Raw genomic sequence first — 6013 nt, 5'->3', positions numbered from 1 at the left:
GATGCAAGGCTTTCCCTGGGCAGGCTGTTCCAGTGCTTGTCAAGCCTTTTGGTGAGGAAATCTTTGCTACTAGCCCACCTAAAGCTCCCCTGGTGCAACTGGAGGCCGTTTTCTCTGTTGTCCTATCCCTGGTGACTTGGGAGAAGAGAAGCGAGAGCCAGCTGGCTCCAAGCTCCTCTCGGGCAGTTGTAGGGAGCAGCAAGGTCTCCTGCTGGTGCTGTGGGGCTGCCGGGCAGAAGAGGCCAGCCCCTCTCCCTCTCCTTTCCTCTTGCCAAGGTGTGAGGGCAGAGGAGTTGTCCCCCCTTGGTGAGGGGCAGGGTCTAGGGGAAAGGGAAAGCAGGGCTCCTCAGCGGCTTGAGAGCCTTCTGATCTTGCTGCTGAGCCTGCCGCGTGGCGGTGTGGATGGCCCACTTACAGGCTTGGCATGTGCAAATACTCAGAAGTGAATGGTAGCAGGTGATAACGTGGCCAAAGGCAAGAGGTTTCTGTCAACTGTAAAACAAATCTGTGAAGAGTCTTAGGATCGCTTTGATGGAATCAAGAGTTGTAATAGGGGGTCCTTTTGCCACGTTCTCCCACGGCATCCTCCTAAGGAAACTTAGGAAGTGTGGGTTAGATGAACGGACAGTGGGGTGGCTTGAAAACTGGTTGAAAGCTAGAGCTCGGAGGGTCGCGATTAGGGGCCCAGAGTCTAGTTGGAGGTCAGTGAGAAGTGGTGTTCCCCAGGGGTCAGTAGTGGGCGCAGTCCTGTTCAATCTCTTCCTCAATGACCTGGAGGAAGGGCTAGAGTGCAGCCTCAGCAAGTTTGGTGATGATCCAAAAGTGGGAGGGGTGTGTGACAGAGCAGAAGGCTGTGGCGCCATCCAGCGAGCCCTGGACAGGCTGGAGAGCTGGGCGGAGAGAAACGTTCTGAAATTGAAGAAGGGCAAGTGTAGGGTGCTGGCCCTGGGGAGGGCTAAGCCCCCGTACGAGTAGAGGTTAGGGGCCGAGCTGGTGGAGAGCAGCTGTGTGGAAAGAGACGTGGGAGTCCTGGTGGACAACAGGATGAGCGTGAGGCAGCAATGTGCCCTTGTGTCCAAGAAGGCGGATGGCATGCTGGGGTGCATGCAGAAGAGCGTGGCAAGCAGATGGCGGGAGGTCATGCTCCCCCTCTACTCTGCCCTGGTGAGGCCGCATCTGGGGTGGTGTGTCCAGTTCTGGGCTCGCCGGTTGCAGAAGGACAGGGAACCGCTGGAGAGGGTACAGCAAAGGGCTACAAAGTTGATGAGGAGACTGGACCGTGTCTCTTAGAAGAAAGGCTGAGGGATTTGTGTCTTTTTAGTCTGGAAAAAAGACGACTGAGGGGGCATCTTTTCAATGCTTCTAAATACTTGAAGGGTGTGGGTGGTCAGGAGGATGGGGCCTGGCTCTTTTGAGTGGTGCCCAGTGAGAGGACAAGGGGTCACGGGCAGAGGCTTGAGCACAGGAAGTTCCATGTAAACATGAGGAGGAAGTTCTTTACTTTGAGGGTGTCAGAGCACTGGAAGAGGCTGCCCAGGGAGGTGGTGGAGCCTCCCTGTCTGGAGACCCTCAAAACCCGCCTGGACGTGTTCCTGTGCAAGCTGCTCTAGTTGAACGTGCTTTGGCAGGGAGGTTGGACTAGCTGATCTCCAGAGGTCCCTTCCAAGCTTTATCCTTCTGTGAATGTGTGGGACGAGGAGGGGGCTGGAGGCCACGGGTGATGAGGGGAGCTGGAGGGTGGTCCCCGTCTCCAAGGGACAGCCTTTCTCCTGGGCAAGCATGATGGGAGAGCGGAGCAAGCCCCAGGCCCAGGGAAGGGGCCCTCAGCGCCATGGACCCTCATCCCTCTGCCAACATTTGGGCACGTTTCAGGCCACAGGCCCCCCATGCCCAAACCTGCCGTATTTGGCCACAGGCATGAGTCACAATCGACATCACAGTGGCCTCCTGATGTCACCAGCCACCTCACTGCCTGTTGCTGGCGAGCTATAAAAGCAGGGGCCTATGCAGGTGGCCCCCAGTTTGCTGAGCTTCCTGGCCCTCCCATGCTTCCTTCCATGGCTGGAAGGAAGAGGAGCAAGGCGGCTGGCTGCCCACCTTGGCGTGGGACGCCCCAGAGCTGCGTCCTGCAAGTGTGGAGGAGGAAGGCACCTGCCAGGAGCAGGAAGCGCAGTCAGCGCAGGAGGAGGAGGAGGAGGAACAACAAGATCAGGCCTGATGGCATGAGCCCCATCCTCCTGGCTTCTGCCATCCACGGCATGCAGTGCCTGGCTTTAGGCCCAGCAGGTAACGGGGTGCAGCCCGAGCGCGTCTGCTTGCCGGGGAATGGTGTGAGAGCCAGGCATGGGCATCACCTGGCAGCATTGAAGAACAATGCCCAGGCCACGCGTGTCAATCCACCAAGGCGTGGCGTGTGGCTAACGTCTGCCAATACAGCAGGGAGCAGCGTGGTGCCCGTGGCAGTGGCTCGACCTCAAGATCTAGAAGAACCCATGGAGGTGGACTAACCTGGAGACATGGAGGAACCCATGGAAGTGGATGGAGCTGCACAGGGATGATGTGGCACGACAGCAGCACACCCTGGCTCCTTCCATGAGATGGCACCAACGGCCTCGCGGGAGCCGCCGGGCCAGCTCCCTACGGGCAGCCAAGCCTCTGCACCAAACTTAGGTGGGAGAAGAAAAACTCTATGGCCATCCTGCAGGGTCGCCTGCAACATCTCCCACCAATAAACCCTTCCTTTGTTGATAGTCCAGGGTTGCATGGGCCCTTCTTTCCCAGCCCTCAGGAAGTGGTGCCACCTCTTCTGCATGGGTAGATGCTGGCATCCCGTCCTGGTAGAGGTGGCTGACGAGGAGCTTGGCGGGGATGCTTTGGAGGAAGTTGTGCGATGGCAAGGGCTCCTGCTTTTTCTTGGGTTTGTTATTGGCTTTTTAACTGGCTTTGATTGGTTTTGTTTGGTTTTCGTTGTTTTTTGAGTGGTTTCTTGGCCAGCCTTGCCCAAACTTCTCTGTGTCAGTGCGGAACTCTTGTGCTTGCGCAAAGGAAGAGCTGTGTGTGCATCTTGAATGTTTCCAGGGCTGGGGCATCTTTGGTGCCCTGTTGCTATTGTGTGGGCACAGCCAGGGTGGGTCTGGCTTCTTCTTCAGCCACCCATTGGTTAGCTGAGGCGAGGGCTAGCTGAGGACAGCCACCCGCCACTGGCTTTCTCATCCTCAGGGTGAAACAATGCCAAGTCCAGGCCCCAATAACCTGGGTGGCGCTGCAGGGGAGTCCAAGAGGCTGTGGTGGTCTGCAGTGGTCTGTGAGGGTCTCCAGTGGTCTCCAAGAGTGTCTGGAGGTCTCTGGCGGTCTCCAGCGATGTCTGGTGGTCTCTGGTGGTGTCCGATGGACTCTGGCGGTTTCCAGCGGACTCCAGTGGTCTCCAGTGCGAGACCACCGCAGACCACCGGACAGCACCAGTGTCGGCTCATCTCCGGTGGTCTGCGACGGTGTGAGGCACTCTCTATCCATCTCCAGCCATCTCCAAGGGACTGCTGCTGGTACTATGGGGCTGCTGGCCTGAAGATGGCAGCCCCTCTCCTCGCCTCTTCCCCACAGCTGTGAAACAGAAAGCATAGAACGGTTGAGGTTGAAAAAGCAATGGAAGCTGATGGAGGCCAGCGGTTAGCCTGGCACTGCCGAGGCCACAACTAAAGCGTGTCCCTGAGCAGCACATCTCCAGGTCTTTGAAATGCCTGCCGGGATGGTGATGCAAGGCTTTCCCTGGGCAGGCTGTTCCAGTGCTTGTCAAGCCTTTTGGTGAGGAAATCTTTGCTACTAGCCCACCTAAAGCTCCCCTGGTGCAACTGGAGGCCGTTTTCTCTGTTGTCCTATCCCTGGTGACTTGGGAGAAGAGAAGCGAGAGCCAGCTGGCTCCAAGCTCCTCTCGGGCAGTTGTAGGGAGCAGCAAGGTCTCCTGCTGGTGCTGTGGGGCTGCCGGGCAGAAGAGGCCAGCCCCTCTCCCTCTCCTTTCCTCTTGCCAAGGTGTGAGGGCAGAGGAGATGTCCCCCCTTGGTGAGGGGCAGGGTCTAGGGGAAAGGGAAAGCAGGGCTCCTCAGCGGCTTGAGAGCCTTCTGATCTTGCTGCTGAGCCTGCCGCGTGGCGGTGTGGATGGCCCACTTACAGGCTTGGCATGTGCAAATACTCAGAAGTGAATGGTAGCAGGTGATAACGTGGCCAAAGGCAAGAGGTTTCTGTCAACTGTAAAACAAATCTGTGAAGAGTCTTAGGATCGCTTTGATGGAATCAAGAGTTGTAATAGGGGGTCCTTTTGCCACGTTCTCCCACGGCATCCTCCTAAGGAAACTTAGGAAGTGTGGGTTAGATGAACGGACAGTGGGGTGGCTTGAAAACTGGTTGAAAGCTAGAGCTCGGAGGGTCGCGATTAGGGGCCCAGAGTCTAGTTGGAGGTCAGTGAGAAGTGGTGTTCCCCAGGGGTCAGTAGTGGGCGCAGTCCTGTTCAATCTCTTCCTCAATGACCTGGAGGAAGGGCTAGAGTGCAGCCTCAGCAAGTTTGGTGATGATCCAAAAGTGGGAGGGGTGTGTGACAGAGCAGAAGGCTGTGGCGCCATCCAGCGAGCCCTGGACAGGCTGGAGAGCTGGGCGGAGAGAAACGTTCTGAAATTGAAGAAGGGCAAGTGTAGGGTGCTGGCCCTGGGGAGGGCTAAGCCCCCGTACGAGTAGAGGTTAGGGGCCGAGCTGGTGGAGAGCAGCTGTGTGGAAAGAGACGTGGGAGTCCTGGTGGACAACAGGATGAGCGTGAGGCAGCAATGTGCCCTTGTGTCCAAGAAGGCGGATGGCATGCTGGGGTGCATGCAGAAGAGCGTGGCAAGCAGATGGCGGGAGGTCATGCTCCCCCTCTACTCTGCCCTGGTGAGGCCGCATCTGGGGTGGTGTGTCCAGTTCTGGGCTCGCCGGTTGCAGAAGGACAGGGAACTGCTGGAGAGGGTTCTGCATGGGTAGATGCTGGCATCCCGTCCTGGTAGCGGTGGCTGACGAGGAGCTTGGCGGGGATGCTTTGGAGGAAGTTGTGCGATGGCAAGGGCTCTTGCTTTTTCTTGGGTTTGTTATTGGCTTTTTAAGTGGCTTTGGTTGTTTTTGATTGGTTTTCCTTGGTTTTGAGTTGTTTCTTGGTCACCTCTTCTTCATCGAGCCCCTTCCCTTCCCCTTCTATTTCTTGTTCCTTTTCCCTTTCCTTGTAGAAAAAAAACTTTTGAAAAGAGTTACAGAAGAAAGTGACAAAAAATCATGGAAACAGACAATTTTTTACACATTAACAGCGCTTGCGGTGGGCTTGGCGTGTGCAAATACTCAGAAGTGAATGGTACCAGGTGATAACATGGCCAAAGCCAAGAGGGTTCTGTCAATTGTAAAACAAATACGTGAAGAGTCTTAGGATTGCTTCAAAGTTATCAAGAGCTGTAACAGGGGTTCCTTCTCATGCTCCCAGTCACGGGGCACCTTTCTTGCTGGCAGTGAAAAGGGGCTTTAGCTAGTGTGTACTTGTGCACAAGGAAATCCACTTTGGTAACACCAGGATGGCTAAAATAAGCCTGCCAATACCCTTCCCTTCCGTATCTCTCCCCTTCTCTTCCCCTTCCGTACCCCTTTTCCTTCCACCTCCCTCCCAAAACCACTTGCAAGGACACGCAGCACAAGGGTTACAAGGGGGAAGAGGATTTTATTCTCTTTTTCTCACAAGCATCATCAAAATAACAGAGCTCTCACTCCAGAACAGCCGACGACAGACACAGTCAGATGGAAGAAAACAGGCTTTTATTGTGGACAGACATGAGGTGTGGGAGCCCAGGAACGGCAGGGCTTCAGCTCCTGCCAGGAAAGCGGCAAGTGCAACGACAGTCAGAAAGCACTGATGAAGCCACAAAGGCAGAAAGGGGCAGGACTTGGTTGCCCTTTCTTTGGGAAAGAGAGTCGACAAGGAGTTGTTTGTAGCCCAGAAGAGAGAGCTCTT

Source organism: Larus michahellis, chromosome 2 (genome assembly GCF_964199755.1).
Source record: "Larus michahellis chromosome 2, bLarMic1.1, whole genome shotgun sequence".
NCBI lineage: Eukaryota > Metazoa > Chordata > Aves > Charadriiformes > Laridae > Larus > Larus michahellis.
The sequence above is the reverse complement of the archived record's forward strand: the minus strand, read 5'-3'. Positions refer to the sequence as shown.